This window comes from Lampris incognitus, chromosome 8, assembly GCF_029633865.1.
Source record: "Lampris incognitus isolate fLamInc1 chromosome 8, fLamInc1.hap2, whole genome shotgun sequence".
NCBI lineage: Eukaryota > Metazoa > Chordata > Actinopteri > Lampriformes > Lampridae > Lampris > Lampris incognitus.
Window position 1 is genome coordinate 40,779,014 of NC_079218.1, and position 20,641 is coordinate 40,799,654.

The following is a 20,641-nucleotide window of genomic DNA, read 5'->3' on the forward strand; positions in this document are numbered from 1 at the left end:
GAGAGAGGAGAAGAGAAGAGTAGAGAAGAGAAGATGCGAGCAGAGAAGAGAAGAGAAGAGAAAAGAAGAGGAGAGAGAAGAGAAGAGTAGAGAAGAGAAGATGCGAGCAGAGAAGAGAAGAGAAGAGAAGAGAAGAGAAGAGAAGAGAAGAGAAGAGAAAAGCAGAGGCGAGGAGAGAAGAGAAGAGAAGAGAAGAGGCGAGGAGAGAAGAGAAGAGAAGAGAAGAGAAGAGTAGAGAAGAGAAGAGTAGAGAAGAGAAGAGAAGAGAAGAGAAGAGAAGAGAAGAGAAGAGAAGAGAAGAGAAGAGAAGAGGAGAGGAGAGGAGAGGAGAGGAGAGGAGAGAAGAGAAGAGAAGAGAAGAGAAGAGAAGAGAAGAGAAGAGAAGAGAAGAGAAGAGAAGAGAAGAGAAGAGAAGAGAAGAGAAGAGAAGAGACAACAAGACACCAGAGGTGACTAGATGAGACGGGACAGGGACACAAGGAGTTAAGTGGAGTAGTGAAAGGAGGAGGGGCGGTGAGCAGAGAGGAGCAGGTGAGAGAAAAGTGTCTGACGGATTAAAAGCTCAAGAAACAGAATCCAGCCTGTTTTATTAGGCCATAGGATTTGCATGACAGAGTGGGTGGTACGATCACGTCACAACTGTGTGTGTGTGTGTGTGTGTGTGTGTGTGTGTGTGTGTGTGTGTGTGTGCGTGTGCGCACTTTTTTGCTGCTTTTTGCCAACATGATGTCTGGAATCAACATTTGATGAGCACATTACAGGCCATATATAGTACATGCTATGAAGTGAGAGTTACCAGGACACCTACCAGGGAACCAATACATGCCAGGGTTTACAAACAGCATCTATCTATCTATCTATCTATCTATCTATCTATCTATCTATCTATCTATCTATCTATCTATCTATCTATCTATCTATCTATCTATCTATCTATCTATCTATCTATCTATCTATCTATCTATCTATCTATCTATCTATCTATCTATCTATCTAAGAGGCTTTCCCTTATTTGGAAAATTAGAATCTCGTTGGGCTGAACGGGCCTTAGATGCATAGATGCACAATGGTGAACTGTTACTATGACTACCACTGTGGGATGGATTATTTAGGACTGATGCAGGATGCTGGACTGTTACCATGGTGTCCACTGGTGATGTAATGCAGGATAGAAAGGGAATTTTTTTTACCTCTAACTGCCACAACGTTCTGATTTCATCTGCAGTTTGTCTCCTGTTAATGTGTGTGTGCGTGGTCTTGTCCCGGCATGTCTTCCCTCCATTCTTTTCTGCCCCTCCTCCCTTCCACCGCTTTCTGTCCACCTGTTCCACAAACTCCAGCCAACACATCATTTTATCGTACATGGAAAGGAGACATCTGTGCTGACACTGCTGTCTAGCAGGGAGGCTACGCGTGCTGGAGGAACTGTTACACGCACAGACAGACACTCCAAACCACCCGGTTTAACGGCCGTCTTCTACTGTATTTACCTGTTTCTGGAGAATGTAATCTGACTAACACTGTATCTGCATCTTATGTGATTTAAGACTACGAAGAAACCTAACGACTTGACAACTGCTGTTCAATAAGCAGTTGTGGACTGTGCTCGAGGGCACATCAGCAATAGTAGAGGTGGGAGTTGGAGGATATTCTGCTGACTCCCCCCCCCCCCAAGTCCAGCTTTCTCACCCAGCACGGGAGTTTGTATTAACACCCTTTTGTGCACAGCCTGGCCGACCGAACGCCTCCTCTGCTCAGCTCTTCATCAATACGACTTTGCCACTTGTCCAGATCCAAGGAAGACATGGACATGGCTGAAAACGACACCCACGCTAATCCGGGGAAACGTGAAAATGCTATTTTCATGGCAAAAACGGGTGGACGTTTTTCCATTCACACTAACGTTTCCTGGTCATTTTTGAAAAGTTCGCCGTCCAACACTGAGTTCTCTTCTTTTTTTTCTCCTCCTTTTTCTCCCTAATTGTATCCAGCCAATTACCCCACTGTCCGAGCCATCCCAGTCGCTGCTCCACCCCCCTCTGCTGATCTGGGGAGGGCTGCAGACTACCACATGCCTCCTCCAATACATGTGGAGTCGCCAGCCGCTTCTTTTCACCTGACAGTGAGGAGTTTCACCGAGGGGGGGGCATAGTGCATGGGAGGATCACACGATTCCCCCCAGTTCCCCCTCCCCCCCTGAACAGGCGCCCCGACCAACCAGAGGAGGTGCTAGTGCAGCGACCAGGACCTATACCCACATCCGCTTTCCCGCCCTCAGACACAGCCAACTGTGTCTGTAGGGACGCCTGATCAAGCCGGAGGTAACATGGCGATTCGAACTGGCGAGCCCCATGTTGGTAGGCAACGCCCATGCCACTCGGATGCCCCTGAGTTCTCTTTTATTGACCATATTCACACGGAGGCCAATTTGCTGTCGTGCAACTCTCGGAGTGGGAAATAGAAAAAAATCTTTAATTTCACCGGTTTCCCAATGGCAAAATCCAACAAAAGAAATGAATTACTAAAATCTAGAGCGTAGTCGGGTCATATTTCACGGTAAAATATTCTATGTTCACTCATTTAGCTAGTCAGTGAGGCTGATTAAGTTTACAATATAATGTTTAGGATGCTGTCGACCCTTACCTTGGAGATGTGGTCTTTGCAAAATATATGCTTACAGTGACTCGTATTTCTGTCTGCATGATGTTGCTATAGATTACATCCAACACCAAACACAGAAGTTCGTCGGATGTTGGATGTAATTTGAGCTGGCGGCTTTGTGCTGATCACATGACTTGATGCATGCTCAGTAATCCAGGTAAAAAAAAATCAAAGAAGGTTGAATCAGTTCATCTGGATACAACGTTTATTGAGAGATACATTTCATTTTAATTGTATCTGTCAATAAACGTTGTATCCAGATGAACTGATTCAACCGTCTGATGACAATCATATGTTGTCATTTTAACAAAGCTTTCTTTTTGGTGATGTAATACACCAGTTTAGTATGGTGGGAAGGCCTAAATGGAGAGATAATGATGGGTTTTCCAATCTAACCATGTTGGTGTGAACATACTGTTGGTCTGGAGCTCTGAAGCTGCTACTGCAGAACTGCAGAATTTGCATAACGTTACTGCCGGTGACTGTTCCAGGACTTAATAGGTGTTGTGTTGTGGCCTGCAGCAGAACAGATAGGAGGTAAACTACACACAGACGGGCATAGTATGAGAGAGAGAGCGTAGAGAGATACAGAGTGAGTCAGAGAGATAGAGAGCGCGAGTCAGACAGAGAGACAGAAAGTGAGTCAGAGAGATAGAGGGAGAGAGGGAGAGTATCAGTGAGAGAGAGTCAGAGAGAGAGAGAGCAAGTCAGAGAGAGACAGTGTCAGAGAGAGAGAGAGAGCGCAAGTCAGAGAGAGAGACAGTGAATCAGAGAGATAGAGAGAGAGTGAGAGCATCAGCGAGAGAGAGTCAGAGAGAGAGTCAGAGAGAGTCAGAGAGAGAGAGAGTGCCAGAGAAAGAGAGCGAGTCAGAGAGAGAGAGAGAGAGAGCGACTCAGAGAGAGAGAGAGAGAGAGAGAGAGAGAGTCAGAGAGAGAGTCAGAGAGAGAGAGACAGAGTCAGAGAGAGAGTCAGAGAGAGAGAGACAGAGTCAGAGAGAGAGAGAGAGAGAGAGCGAGTCAGAGGGAGAGTCAGAGAGAGAGTCAGAGACAGTCAGAGAGAGAGAGAGAGAGAGAGAGAGAGCGAGTCAGAGAGAGAGTCAGAGAGAGAGAGTCAGAGAGAGAGACAGAGAGAGAGAGAGAGTCAGAGAGAGAGAGTCAGAGAGAGAGTCAGAGAGAGAGTCAGAGACAGTCAGAGAGAGAGAGAGAGAGAGAGAGAGAGAGCGAGTCAGAGAGAGAGTCAGAGAGAGAGAGAGTCAGAGAGAGAGACAGAGAGAGAGAGAGAGTCAGAGAGAGAGAGTCAGAGAGAGAGTCAGAGAGAGAGTCCGAGAGAGAGTCCGAGAGAGAGCGCGAGTCAGAGAGAGAGAGAGAGAGAGAGAGCGACTCAGAGAGAGAGACAGAGACTAAATCAGAGATAGAGAGTGAGAGCATCAGCGAGAGAGAGAGAGAGTCAGAGAGCGAGAGAGAGAGAGAGCGAGTCAGAGAGAGAGAGTCAGAGATGGAACGGGAGACATAGATTTCATTAAAAAAACGCTGATCTTTCACACACAAACATGCACAGTCACACCATGCACACTTGCACCTCACACACTTGCAGCATTAAAAGAAAAGGTTTGCGTTTCTTTTGTAAGGCCTTCATGTGTTCACGCCACGGGCTCTTGAACGCACCATTGTTTCACAAAAAACAAAACCAAAACCTAAATTGTTTACTTTGGAAATCTTCAGTTCACGTCACAAACATGACAATGTCCCCAAATTAACTTTTGTCCTTCTTTCTTCTCTTCTTCATGCGTGAACGTATGGCAAGACAGCATGAAGAAAAAAAAACATGAAAACTTGAGCCTGGTTTGATTGATAAGGGACTATGAAACATGAAGAGGAGGCCAGCGTGTCTGCGAGGATGTCTGTTAGACGTGTGAGATGAGGGATGGCTTAGTAACTGGTGCAGCTGTCATGCCGGTGCTAATGAGCTAACGACAGAAAACAGAACCCCTATGTTCTCCATCCACACATCACCACACATCTTATCTCCCCCCCCCCCCCCCTCTCTCTCTCTCTCTCTCTCTCTATCTGACTCTCCATATCACCTCTCTCGCTCGGTAGTGGAAAATTTTTCGGTCCCCGGGGCTTGCGGTTGACAGGAGTTTATGAACAGTGGAGGGACATCGGCGCTCCAAAGGCAAGCCTCGACATGCCTCCCAGAAACAGAAAAGAGCAGAGAGGAGACGAGTGGGGAGGAGAGGAGACGAGGGGGGCGCAGAGGGGAGAATGGAGATGGGGAGACAATAAGGGAAAACGGGAGAGTGAAGCAGATATATGAATAGATGACGGGAGGAAAGAGAGGTGAAAAAGGAGACGAGCATAACGAGAGGATTGGAGGGTCAGTGTGAAGCACAATTACACACACACACACATACGCACACACACACACACACACACACACACACACACACACACACACACACACACACACACACACACACACACACACACACACACACACACCTCAGAGATGCATGCACAGATCGTAAATCATGAAGGAAACATCTGCTCCCCTTGCACAAAAAACAAAACTCAAGGCAATTAACAGGACTTGGGGAAAAAACGTTTTAATTTAGTAGATGTAGAGGCTGAACCAGTTCACCAGTTCTGACTGGCATCCTGAACAGTTTAAAACAAGTAATTTTTTCATTTTTTTTATTAGTCACCCAGCGCCAACACCCCACTAGCTCCCTCGTGGTAGTACAACCCGCGAGGCTAAACGGCACATGTCCACTCACGGCATGTGCCAAGCTGACTCTGCAGCCGGGGCGGTGGGGGGTGGCATTTGTTATTAGGAAGCAGATGTACTGTTAAGATAAAAAAAAATAATTACAAAGCTGGTGCAGATTGGATGCACCAACATTGACATCCAGTCTGTTGTACGTCAGCAGGAGAGGCCACATGTTTCTCGTTAAGACAGAACTTTATACTGATCCACCTGTGGGTGACTTTCAGTGGCTTCCAACGGCTTCATCAGCATGTGAATATGTGTGTGAATGGGTGAATGTGAGTCGTGCATTGTAAAAAAAAAAAAGGGCTTTGAGTGGTCGGTAGATTATAAAAACGCTATATGAAATGTACTCCATTTACAAACATAAAACCAAACCTTCAGCAACTTCATCCAACCCACACGCACATTACTTAATTACTGAAATTTCCAATTTTTTTTTTTACATTTTGCATTGCTGTGTTCCTGTAAAGTGTTAGCCAAAGGGTTGCAGACTCCAGGATCATCGGTTTGCACTGACAATGAAAGGCCATGCTTTTATCCGGGGGGAAATAAACTCAGCACAAAAAGTAAGGAAATGTGTGTATGGTAGATTGTTTCTTTGTTGTAACAGTGCTTCTTGGCAGTAAATCTTATATCGCGCACCTGATTGTCAGCACCTGGGGTACCAGAAGCTCAAAACAAGAGTCAATAGCAACAGCAAAATAAGCTGTTTGGCATTGGCAGAGAAGATTTGGCAAATTTGTCATGGGCGCAACCCACATACTCAGCTCTGCTGCTCATCCCACAAAGGCACGTTCCTTACAAATGTGGCACCATTTAAAAGGGAAATAAACAGGCTTTCCAACGGTATAAGATTCATTGCCAAGAAGCATTGTTACAACAAAGAAATAATCTACCAAACACATATTTCCTTACTTTTTGTGCTAAGTATATATACAGTGGCATTGACAGTTAAGATGTCAAGAGTTGAGAGACATGTTTACCCTTCTCTCTCTCTCTTTCTGTCCCCCTCTGTCTCTATCTAACCATCTCTCCCTTGTCCTACCTCTTTTGTCTTTGGTGGTTATGTATAAGGTCCCCTATTTGGGTCTTTCCGTGTCACTGACAGGGCTCCATTGAGACGTTTAAACCCATGGTGGAAAAATACTGACGGGGGGGATTTGCACCACCCCCTAATTCCTACACACACACACACACACACACACACACACACACACACACACACACACACACACACACACACACACTTCTTTGGCATCGGGTGCTCTCTGGATAGCACGCTGAATAGATTTACATTTTTTCATTAAGCTGATGGTTTTATCCAAAGAGACTTACAGGAGCATTTGTGTCAACCCATATGTATTATATACCACTGAGTAGTAATCACATCATAGCCTCCGGTGCCTGCCATGCCAAGTGCAATAAAAAATAAAGTGTGTAGTAGGTAGATCATAGATGCAAGTCATAATAGTACAGGAATCAAATTACAAATTAGCATGTCAATTTCAAACAGTGTAAGTGTGCAAATGGTAAATCACAAGGGAAGCGAGTAATAGTAGTAAGATATTTAAATTATGACTACAAATCTAAAATAAAAAAAATGTTCCTCAAAATCTTGAATACATGTAACATATAACCTTTGGCAGATAACTGAAGAAAAATCAGATGTTATGAAGCGAGGCAGCTTTTAAAATCTTCGACCTCAAAGACATCCACGTGAATGATAATATCATCAATGATAATGTAGTTATAATGCACTTTTCACCCCACAGTATCCCAAAGTGCCATATGAAGAGTTGAAAAAATTTAAAGAGAAACTGAATCCTAAACCACTTTTCTTTTTTTTTCCTTTTTGGTCCTATCTTAAAGAGAAAAAGCATTTATAAGTAAGGGGTAGTAATGGGCTAGCGCAAGTTTTGTCAGTGTGCTAGCTCATTAGCACACCTAAATCAAACAGAGCCATTGTTAATGGCATTAGCTGCAGCTGTGTTTATCCTGCTATGCTAACACCATAGAGTACCAAGATTAGCCCAGTAATTATAGATGTTTATTTCACCCACAAAAGTGGTATAGGGCTTAGTGGCTCTTTAAGAGAGAGAGAGAGAAAAAGAAAAGAACAAATATTTGACTACAAGAACAGGCAACTCTTGGGCATAACTACTACTTGGACTGTACTGTTTTTACTACCATTGCTACCACAACTACTACCACTGTTAGGACTGCAACTACTGTTACTAATGCTGTCACTACAATGCTGCCTAAGACTAAAACTACTTCTTCTACTACTACTACTATTACTACGACTACCATTATTACCACTGTTAATACTACAACTTCAAGTACTGTTCTACCCATACTAAAACTACAATTTACTTTGTAAAAAAAAAAAGAAGTCTATAGTATTCTATGTCAAGCCTATGGTAGTCTATGGTATTCTGAGGCAGTTAGGAGAGTACGCCATAGATCAGTGTGGTTAAACCAAAATAAAATGCATAACACTTTTCCTTTCACTTTTCCTCTTTGGATCCAGCATGTTTAGCAAAACAGCTCTAATCAGAGGAAGCTGTTGGTTAAACGATGAAAGAAAGACTGTCAGACAGAGAGATGGCACAGGGACGTGCCAGCTCCCTCCCTTTGTGATACCAATCTGGTTTTGATCCTTTTCCACCTTTCCTATCTGCTTCTCCATCTACTAGTAGCTCTGTTTCACCTGCTGCTCCTCTATTTTCAGTTTTTTCCCTTCTTTAATTAATCTTTGTCTCTTCCTCATCTTTTGACTTGATAGCTTTTGTTGTCCTCTTCGCCACGCATGTTCAAATGTTAATATTTTTATCCTCTCCACCTGTTTACTTCTGCAAAAAAAATGTCCATATTAAACTTTATTTTCCTTGTCTGCCTTCCCCGGCCTTTGCAGAGTGAACATTAAGACAAAACAACGAGAGTAATACGGAGGGGCCACTGTTGTCCGACAGAAAATTTAGGATGGAAGATTCACCTCTTCCTCGCTATGAAGCACAAGTGATCCCTTGCTAGGACGCTTAAGAATACTTCAGCCATGCAGCGGTGCTTTACATGTATCAGAAATAAACACCATTTTGACTTGATGGCACTGCCAATGTATGAAATAAGGAAAATACATAGAGCAATGTAAATACAGCATTCATAAGTGGTCCATGTTACAGGCAGGAGATGATCTTTTCAGATCTGACTGAATATGTTTTGGCATTTCAGATTTTTTTTGAGCCTTCTGGAGGTGATTTGGGCCTCAAATCCTTCTTTCTCTTCTCACATTATCAGTAGTTAATGGGGTTTGGTTTATACTCTAGAGAATTTACATTAATGATTATCATGAGTCTTTTTTTGTTGCCTAAAATGAAAAAGTGCATTCTCATTAATTGAGATAAAAATATATATAGAATAATTGGCTGGCTTCTCAGTTTACAGCCAAAGAGAAACACCAGAGAGCAACCACATTACCATTATGTTGAAGTGCCGACATCTAGTGGCCAAAAGTGTAAAATACAATATTGAGGGTCACATTCTGGCCATAAAGGGGTGGACTATGTCTTATGCAGGAGGCGCGATCTGAAAGGGATTGGAGACTGCAAGGTGGTGACGGTGGGGGGGAACATAACTAGGCAGCATCGGATGGTGGTCTTTAGGATGACTTTGGAGATCAAGAAGAGGAAGAGAGTGAAAGCAGAGCCAAGGATCAAATGGTGGAAGTTGAAGAAGGAAGACTGTTGTGTGGAGTTCAGTTAAGACAGGCACTGGGATGTAGTGAAGAGTTGCCGGATGGCTGGGCAACTACTGCAGAAATAGTGAGGGAGGCAGCTAGAAAGGTACTTGGTGTGTCATCTGGACAGAGGAAGGAGGACAAGGAGACTTGGTGGTGGAATGAGGAAGTACAGAAAAGTATACAGGGGAAGATGTTGGTGAAGAAATGGGATCGTCAGAGAGATGACAAAAGTAGACATGAGTACAAGGAGATGTGGTGTAAAGCGAAGAGAGAAATGGCAAAGGAAAAGGCGTATGCCGACTTGTATGAGCGGTTGGACACTAAGGAAGGAGAAAAGGACTTGTACTGATAGGCTGGAAAGAGGGAGAGATCTGGGAAGGATGTGCAGCAGGTTAGGGTGATGAAGGATAGAGTTGGAAATGTGCTTATAAATGAGGAGAGTGTTTTCAGAAGGTGGAAGGAGTACTTTGAGAGGCTGGTGAATGAAATAAAAATAAGAGAGAGAGAGAAGGTTGGATGACGTGGAGATAGTGAATCAGGAAGTTCAGTGGATTAGCAAGGAGGAAGTGAGGGCAGCTATGAAGAGCATGAAGAGTGGAAAGGCAGTTGGTCCAGATGACATACCTGTGGAGACATGGAGGTGTTTAGGAGAGACGGCAGTGGAGTTTTTAACTAGATTGTTTTACACAATCTTGGAAAGTGAGAGGATGTCTGAAGAGTGGAGAAGAAGGGTACTGATAATGATTTTCAAGAACAAGGGTGATGAGCAGAGCTGTAACAACTACAGAGGTATAAAGTTGATCAGCCACAGCATGAAGATATGGGAAAGAGTAGTGGAAGCTAGGTTAAGAGGAGAGGTGATGATTAGCGAGCAGCAGTATGGTTTCATGCCATGAAAGAGCACTACAGATGCGATGTTTGCTCTGAGAATGTTGATTGAGAAGTAAAGAGAAAGTCAGAAGGAGTTACATTGTGTCTTTGTGGATTTAGAGAAAGCATACGACAGGATACCGAGAGAGGAGGTGTGGTATTGTATGAGGAAGTCAGGAGTGGCAGAGAAGTATGTAGGAGTGGTGCAGGATATGTATGAGGGCAGTGTGAAAGTGGTGAGGTGTGCAGTAGGAATGACAGATGGGTTCAAGGTGGAGGTAGGATTACTTCAAGGATTGGCTCTTTCTGGTTTGCAATGGTGATGGACAGGTTGACGGACGAGAACAGGCAGGAGTCTCTGTGGACCATGATGTTCGCAGATGACTTTGTGATGTGTAGTGTGAGTAGGGTGCAGGTTGACAAGAACCTGGAGAGGTGGAGGTATGCACTGGAGAGAAGAGGAATGAAAGTCAGTAGGAGCAAGATGAAATACATATATGCATCAACGAGAGGGAGGACAGCGGGATGATGAGGATGCAAGGAGTCGGGGTGGTGTAGGTGGATGAGTTTAAATACTTGGGGTCAACTGTTCAAAGTAACAGGGTGTGTGGAAGAGAGGTGAAGAAGAGAGTGCAGGCAGGGTGGAGTGGGTGGAGAAGAGTGTTGATTTGTGACAGAAGGGTACCAGCAAGAGTTAAAGGGAAGGTTTACAAAATGGTTATGAAACCAGCTATGTTATATGGTTTGGAGACAGTGGTAATGATGAAAAGACAGAAGGCGGAGCTGGAGGTGGCAGAGTTGAAGATGCTAAGATTTTCATTGGGAGTGCCATAGAAGGACAGGATTAGGAACGATTATATTAGAGGGACAGCTCAGGTTGTACAGTTTGGAGACAAAGCAAGAGAGGCAAAATTGAGATGGTTTGGACATGTGTGGAGGAGAGATTCTGGGTATATTGGGAGAATGATGCTGAATATGGAGCTGCCAGGGAAGAAGAAAAGAGAAAGGCCAAAGAGGAGGTTTATGGATGTGGTGAGGGAGGACATGCAGGTGGCTGGTGTGACAGAGGAAGATGCAGAGGACAGGAAGAGATGGAAATGGATGATCCGCTGTGGAGCCCTCTAACGGGAGCAGCCAAAATAAGATTCTGACCCTAAGGAGAAGAAAAGTATGAGTCGAAGAACTCAAAGCTGCCACACAATGGCTTAAACACAAAGACACCTAAAGTCTCTATATTTGGTCGTCCTTAAAGGCACAAATATAAGTCCAATATTTTCAGTCATATTTTCTTTTGCAGCTCTCTTGGGCAGTGGATTTTTGTTTCCGGTTTTGATATGTTGGATATATGTTTTTGTAGTTTTTTTGTAGTTTGGAATAATGTGTTTTTGTAGTTTGGATGGATGTGTTTTTGTCTTTGTGTTGCGCTGCTGTGGGCTGAAGGAAACAATATTTTGTTTATATTTGTTTATATTTCATTTCATGTGGGCAGGTGCAAGTGTAATTCAAGAAAGTTAGTGAGCCTCCATTCGTTCATCTTTAAAGCCTTTGATGCACTGCCATAAATGGCACATGTGAAGCTGTCCAGTATAATATAACATAAATATGTATAATATATCACAGTGGTGTCCAATCATGTGCTGTGGAGAGCTGTGTCGTGTGTATGCAGGTTTTCTTTCCAACCCAGCACTACACCCGCTGATTCACTGATCGGTTCTCTCCTGGGCAACTTCAACACCCCAAAAACACGATCGGCCAGCTGCAGCCACATGCTTGGACCTATCAACTTACTTTGGATAACGTTTTGCCATGTGCCTTGAAGAGATGCCCACTTTAATGAAGATCAGATTAACGGTCAAGGAGGAGTTTGAAAAAAGTAATTTTTTTCCAGATAATTAAAAATGATCAGTCTTGGTGGAAACCGAAGAACGCACAATAAAATGGAGACCTAAGGATCCAGCAGAGAAAATGAATAATGCTTCTAGACCAAATGGTTCTTGAGTTTAAAGGCCAAGACGTGAACGAGATTGTAACAGCGCCGACATCTGGCCGATTAGGATAATTTTTATTGTGTTGAGTAGAGAGAGTTGGGTTGCATTAGGCCTTGCAGTTTTTGGCCTGGACGCCTTGATTGCCACAGCTGCTCGCTCAGTGGTTGTCACTGACACCTCACAGCAAGGGGGTCCCGGTTTCAATTCTGGCCCATCTGTATAGAGATTGAATGGTCTCCCTGTGTTTGTGTGAGTTTCCTCCTACAGCCCAAAGACATGCATGTTAGCTGAAAAAGAGCCTCTGACTTGCCCATGGATGCGAATGTGGTGTGGGCCCTGCGATGGACTAGCAACCATTCCAGAGCTACTCCCTGCCTTGCACCCAATGCCTGCTGGTATAAACGCCAGCCCCTTGCAAACCTGAACTGTATTAAGCAGCTATATAACTGGTGGATGGATAACTACAACAGTATCAACAATGATATTCAAATACATACCCAGCAAACAAAAAAATGTCCCCAGCACGTCCCCTAAAGGTCCTCTGCGAATGTCCGGTAAATGTCATTGTGTAGGGTTTTCACTATGTCACGGGGACGTTATTGCGGGACGTCCTGCAATAATGTCACGAGGACATTACAGGGACGTTAGGGGAAAGTCTTCTAGACGTCCCCAGGACGTCACGGGGACATTATGATGGACGTACAAAGAATGTCCCGAGGACATTACAGGGACGTTAAAAGTCTTCTAGATGTCCTTGGAACATCACGGGGATGTTGTGGGACGTTCTTTGAATGTCTTGCAATGACGTCCCCGTGACATAAGGAAAACCCCACACCATGACACTTACCGGACTTTTGGAGAGGACCTTTAGGGGACGTGCTGGGCAGAGTTATTATAGTTTTGAAATTTTCATTAGTTTTTATTTTTATTTAGTTTTACCATTTGTTTTCTTTCATTTCAGTTTAGTTTTAGTTAAACAAGTGATACGTAGTTTTATTTTTATTTTGAGGAATTGACTAGTTGTAGTTTTTATTTAGTTTTAGTTTTGTTTTAGTTTATCAGCTATTATGAGGAAAGCCTTGATTTATAGAAGCTGGAAAGGACGAAAGAATGCACGGCACCAAATATTGTTTACAACATCATTGTTTATCAAAGGTACCATATTGTGCAAAGCCATTTTATTATTTTATTTTTCAACCATTAATGATATTCAACCCACAGCAGAGCTCAGTAATTATCACCTGGAGCTAAATCAAAAGCAACACTTGAAATGGTCTGTATTAATAGCCAGAATGAATAAAAAAACAAAACAACTTTTTTTTGTTTGCTGGGTCACAGCAGTGAAGTCTGTCTTTACAGTTAGAATTTATATCCAGCTCTCAAACCTCCATTTAGGTACTTCTTCTCTGAGTTTAGCGGAAAAAACAACAACTGACAGCTAGTACCTGGCACCTGGCTGCCCGGTCCTGCAAGAACCTACAGAGTCATCAACCAAAACAAGAGATGGGAGTAAACCACTTGCGAGTCCTCATTCTTAAACCCTAAGATCCCAATTTAGCACCAGTCACCAGACCGTTTCACTTCTAAGGTAATTTGCACGCCTGTGTTATTCAGTTCAGCAGAATGGACATTTTAAGCAGCTGTGTCTCTGGTTTAATTCATTTAGACAGGAGAGAAAGGACGAACGGAACTCAGCAAAGATCTGTGTCTGGTCTGCATGAACAAGGTAGCCTCAGAGAGCGTTCAGGTGAATTCGCAGTTTGTTCGTTTCATGGTAGAAAGCCATTCGGTTGATGTACTTGGCATTTTGGAAATTTGAAAAAGTTACTCCCATTGCTTTGCATTCATAAAACTCTACCGACATGTCAACTTTCTATGCAGCAAGGGTAATAACTTTACTACAAAATTTAGATGGTTTTTTTCTCTTCTATATTTTGCAGTTTCTGGTCAGCTTTACAATATTTAGACTGCCGCTTCAAAATATGTATAAACTAGCTTGATCAAAACACAGCAGGTATAGGCCTAAATGTTGAAGGCCTACAAACATTTCTCATCAGCTCTGATATCAGACTTAGGGTGTGTCTAGTCTTCCTCATAACGCAATAAAGGCATCGCATAATGAATGGTATATTGAAAAATTAAGGAAATTAATCATTTGACAGAAATGAAAAGATGCCTAGATTGTGTTCAGGTAGCATTAGACTTTGTCCCTGTAGATATATTTATAGTTTTTTTTTTTGTCTGTGCATAAATATATACGGGTCCAGGCCCGCCCACAGAAATGGCTAGGCCCCTGAAAAGGTCCAGTGAATGCCCCCCGCCAAGGAAAAAAAACTGCTTTAGTCATATCAACACATGTGCATGATCTCCTATTAAAAACATACATGTAAACTGAGAGAGACTTAGTAATGGGGGCTACACAGACACATCACACACACACACACACACACACACACCATAATAATAATAATAATAATAATAAATCAATCATAGCGCTTTTCTAACACTTAAAGTCGCTTTATAATAAATGGGCTGAAACAAGACAACAGATAAACATAACACAGACATACAGGGGTGGATGGGAAGGGGGGCTGCGAGAGGGAGAAGCGGCAGCCACACACGACGCCAACAGTACTCTCCCACTTAAACAGGTACAAAAGGGCAAGAAAAACAAAAAGCAACTGCACTGGGGACGTTGATTTTCTGTAGGGGTTTACTCCCGTAGCCTAGTCCTCTCCCGAGGTATCCACTAGGCAGTGGCACTATTTAAACCATAGCTGGGGGCTGGTTCATGGGCATCAGGGAATATCCACACACCAGTGGGCCTGCGTACTGCATGTAGGGGCCAGACCTCCTTCGAGTCCCTTGTAGTTCAGACAGGGTCCATGGTGTATGCAGTTACCATGTGTTGACATGAGGATAGATAGATAGATAATTTCATTAGCCACACGACTAAGGCCAGTGGAATTTGTTTTTGGTACACTTTACATTTTAAACTCTGCAGCACAATACATACATGGGCAACAACATACACTCCATGTATTATCACAAACAATACAGTTACACAATAACAGAAATAAACACATCAGGCATACAGGTGGTATTGACGCCAATGGTGGGTGGGGAGGGACTATAGGGAGGAATTCAGAGTCCTGATGGCTAGGGGAAAAAAACAGTTTGCGAAGCGTTTAGTCATGGTTGACAGTGACCTGTAGCGCCTCCCTGAGGGAAGGAGCTGGAAGAAGTGATGAGCAGGATGTGAGAGGTCGGAGGTGATCTTCTTTGCTCACTTTACAGTCTGGTTAGTATGTAGAGATTCAACTGAGGGGAGTGGGTTGCCTACGATTTTGGATGCCTTGTTGACAATCCGTTGAAGTTTTTTCCGTGTTTGACCGTCCGTGCCGCCGTACCATACTGTAACAGAAGATGTTATGATGGACTCGATAATGGCTGAGTAAAACAGAACGAGCAGTTGATGTTTGATCTGGTATTTTTAAAGCTGCCTAACAAAGTCAGTCGTTGTTGAGTTTTTGCAATGATGTGTTCTGTGTTAGTTTTCCACTTCAGGTTATTGCTGATGTATGTTCCAAGGAATTTAAAATAGTCGGTGGTGGTGATGAGGCCTCCGTTCATTTGTATGGGTGTTTTAGGATTCGGCATGCATCGGAAGTCAATAATGAGTTCTTGGGTTTTGGCTGTATGAAGCAGCAGATCGTTGTTTGCGCACCAAGTGACAGCTTGGTCTACTTCAGTGCGGTACTGGGTTTCATCATTGTTGGAGGTGAATCCTACAATGGCTGTGTCATCTGCATATTTTATTATTTTCACAGAGCTATCCGTGGATGTGAGGTGGGTGGTGTAAAGTGAGAAGAGCCAGGGGGAGAGAACACAGCCCTGAGGAACACCTGTACTAAGGGTAAGAGGGTGTGAGGTTAGGTTATTAACCTTCACCCTCTGTGGCCTGTTTCACAGGAAGCTCCAAATCCAGTGGCATATGGCTGGTCAATGTTCATATGCAAGAGTATGGTAAAGAGTTTGAGTGGGTTGATAGAGGCACTACATAGGGCTTGCTGTTGGAGAGGCTATGTACTGGCAGAGAGGGACTTATGTGCTCGGCTCTCCTGTTCGAATTTCTGCTAGCCAACGGTGAAGGTTGAGAGTGAGACCTAACAGGCACAGAACACTACACGCTTCACAACAACCTCACTTCTTACACAAGAATGTCAGTCACACAATAGGACACACAATAATAGAACCCTTTGACACACTTAAACACATCAAGGTCAGCAAAGATCTGCTACACTTACACCACACATTTCTCAGTATAAATTGCAATTTCCTGCCTTATGGCTTAATCTTTGCCTCTAATACAGCCATCTCCCTTGTTTTACTGGATGCAAAGTCATTTATAATGTATTTAAAGTTCATCTGTTTAGCCAGTTCACACATATAAGCAATGATAATGGCAATTATTACCATTATCAATTGCCTTGCGGTGTGCTAACATATTTCTGCAAATGTTTGTCAAGCTGTATGTTTGCACATTTTTAGTAGCCAACCTTTTTTTGATTTTAGTTGATCAGCCAATCATGAGAGTATTCAGATTACACATAACCCCCTCCTCCCTCTCTTTTATTCTGTCTCTCCCTCACACAGATGCACAAATCAGACCCAACCTTGGAAGAGTGCATTGGTCGGAGGTCCACCAGGTTCAGAGGTAGGATTTCTGATGCATTTGAGTGCTGCTGTGCGTGAGAACTCTTGGTGTGTGTGAGAACTCTTCGTGTGTGTGAGAACTCTTCGTGTGTGTGAGAACTCTTCATGTGGAGCAGGTACTGACTGTCTGTTCTGTTGAGGGAGCCGACCAGGATTTGCAGCAAGAGTTCCCCTTTACCCTTTGCTTCAGGAGTTACTCACCCAGGTAAGGTGTTATTTTCTCAAGGATTTTAAACGTGCCTTAATAATGTAACTTAACAGCAAACGTTTCATACTTAAGGAAATGTTTAATTTTTCTGGAATTGACAGACATTTTTTTTTTAGAGTAAGGCAACACAAATAAGTGCTAACTTTTTTGATGGGTTTAATGGTTTCACTTGAGCATGGTACTTGAAATGTAAGATTAGCGTTTTTAGCATTTTAGCATATTTTAGCATTAATTCAATGCAATTTTAAAAGCGTTTTTTTCCTTTCAATCAGCCGTGATGAGATTTCTCCAAAATTTACCAAATGTCTTGGGAATCCTGTCTCTTCTGACTGGCCCTACCTCTTCATTGAATACAGGTAAGAAACAACTCAGTATAGATTGGGGTAAAAAAATGAATCTATCACGCAAACCAGAGCTCTATCACGTCTTATTGATGCTGCGAACAGGTGATCGGCAGCTTATTCTCCACTGAACTGCAACGCTCAGTGTGTAGTAGAGTCACATGGAGACATATAATGATGCAGTGTCTCCATATGACTAAAACAAGGAGGACAAAAACTTACTTAGATAAGGTGAAACCTTGTTTATCATAGTGTGGGATCAACATATCTTAATTGAGTTGTTCTCAACTTATATCTGAAAAGGCTTCCTTTATGTTGACATTGTAGTGGTTATGGGGCTACATAATTCCCCTTATTGAGCTAGTAGGAACGTTAGTTTACAGCTGCTGTTTCCTCGGTTCGGGTTTACAGTGACACACTTCCGCTGCGCGGGTTTTTTGTGGTTGTTGTAATGGTGGAAGGAATAAATGGTGCACGTTGTGTAGCCAAAAGAGAAAGTTGTCACGACTCCTGCTTGAGCTCCTCTACAACATTCCCTATTGACATCACACAACAGGGATGTATATGTTATCTACATACATATGGAGTCTATCAGCTTTGCAAAAATTGACCGCAATATGTCTGCCCTGAAATTACTGTTCAGTTTAGTGGTTTATCTTTCTCTCTGAAAAAAAGGTCACATTTTACCTGTGTAAATGTAGTAAATTTTATAACCTTGACAGAATAGCATCAAAAGGTTGTTTCTTTAAAGGTACTCAAACAATGGTCCAAGGGACATGGGGTAGGATTAAGTCATACCGCTCCAACAGAGCTACTTTGGAATAAAAAGATGTCATGTACCGAGGCGTCTGGGTAGCATAATGGTCTATTCCGTTGCCTACCAACACGGGGCTCGTCAGTTCGAATCACTGTGTTAGCGCCGGCGTGGTCGGGAGCCCCTATAGACACAACTGGCCATGTCTGCGGGCTGGAGGCCAGATGTGGGTGTGTCCTGGTCGCTGCACTAGCGCCTCCTCTGGTTGGTCAGGGTGTCTGTTCAGTAGGGAGGGGGAACTGGGGGAATAGCGTGATCCTCCCACATGCTACGTCCCCCTGGCGAAACTGCTCACTGCCAGGTGAAAAGAAGCGGTTGGCGACTCCACATGTATCGCAGGAGGCATGTGGTAGTCTGCAGCCCTCTCCAGATCGGCAGAGTGGGTGGAGCAGCGACTGGGACGGCTCGGACAGCGGGGTGATTGGCCAGGTACAATTTGGGAGAAAAAGGGGAAAAAAAACTGTCATGCAGGCATCCGGGTGACGTGGCGGGCTATTCCGTTGCCTACCGACATAGGGATCGCTGGTTCGAATCCCCGTGTTACCTCCGGCTTGGTCGGGCGTCCCTACACACACAATTGGCCGTGTCTGCGGGCGGGAAGCCGGATGTGGGTATGTGTCCTGGTCGCTGCACTGGCGCCTCCTCTGGTCGATCGGGACGCCTGCTCAGGGGGGAGGGGGAACTGGGGGGGGGGGATAGCGTGATGCTCCCACGTACTACATCCCCCTGGCGAAACTCCTCACTGTCAGGTGAACAGAAGCGACTGGCAACTCCAGATGTATCGGAGGAGGCATGTGGTAGTCTGCAGCCCTCATTGGATCGGCAGAGGGGGTGGAGCAGCGACCGGGACGGCTCGAAAGAGTGGGGTAATTGGACAAGTACAATTGGGTAGAAAAGGGGCAACCCCCCCCCCCAAAAAAAAGATGTCATGTGATTTGTGATCAGCTGTTTGATCAGCATTTAAGCCAAACGTAGCACGGCCTCTTGTGCTTTCTCTACATGTGACGTCAAGACTCCTTCTGCTCCTTCCCCTCCATCACTGTTGATCTACACGTTAATGAATTACCGCATATTGTCTCTGTCCGAACATCTCTCCTCAAGTTAGCCTGTGGGGGAAGATGGCGGACTTCTCCTCTACCTGCAATCACTGGAGGCTGCGTCCCGACGTCTCCATCCCTGCCCTGCGGGAGCTCACCGTCTGCTTGCATCTGCAGTTCGAGGTTAATTAATCCTGTCACGTGGCCACTATAGCGCAGTAGATTTGAATACAAGTGTGTGGTATGTGTTTTGTTGTTCTGGCGTATTCCAGAGGTCAAATACCAAGACTCTCAATTTAATACCGTCATCCCTGTAGACACACACACACACACACACACACACACACACACACACACACACACACACACACACACACACACACACACACACACACACACACACTGAACATTCATTTTAACATATTGCCACCCAGATGAGAGTTATAGCAGAGTGGTATTAAGAGGAGTTCAGCATGTGGCATTGTTTTCTATATTTAGTGAATCCTTGTGACTACTGACTTGAATATTTATCCAGAGTAGCATACAAACCATTCATAATAATAATTCAAAAAAAAAAAGAAAAAAGATCAGGTGAATCGGCCGTACTAAATTGTCCCTAGGTGTGAATGTGTGTGTGTGTGTGTGAATGAGCCCTGTGATGGTCTGGCGGCCTGTCCAGGGTGTCTCCCCGCCTGCCGCCCAATGACTGCTGGGATAGGCTCCAGCATCCCTGCCACCCTGAGAGCAGGATAAGCGGTTTGGATAACGGATGGATGGATGGACAAAAAAAAAAAAAGAAGAAAAAAAGAAAAGAAAAAAGAACCGATTAAAAAAAGGAAAGAACATTGTATTGTAGCATAATTTTAAAATTCGTCCATCTGATCCAGCTGTGTGATTGGTTTGATAGACATGCTATAAATCCCCTATACCACATTTACATGGTCAACGCTCTCTTGCCACTTCTGCATTACACCGCTAGGAAGATGCCTCTACTAGAGAAAGAACATTACTTCTTACAATTATTAGCCAGGAATTACACTCCTAACATGTCACTTGGCTGTATGCACTGGCTGTATAATAATTTCCATTATCATTCATTAACCACATTCCAGGTCTTACCGTCCTCCCAATGGACTGCTTTTATGTACAGTCCAGCTAAGGGCCAGTGGGCTGAGCTGGGCCTTGGAGGACGCTGGAGTCAGATAGAGGTCTGGCTGTTTGGATTTAAGTGGACGAGTCTTCCAATACACCTTTATTTGAGACAGTGGCACGCTCTCTGCCTGACGTGGTCAGAAACTACCTACAAACCCACCCTCTATGTCAATGGCAGCACAGTGGACCTCACACCAGGTGTGTTTGACCAGCGAAGGACAGACAAATTCCTGCAGATGACATCCTACTAAGTCATGACATTGGGTTATAGTTTGAACGTTCACCAACATAAGCTATATATGAATTACAGCGGATGAAGAAATTGCAGCAATTATATTAAACCAG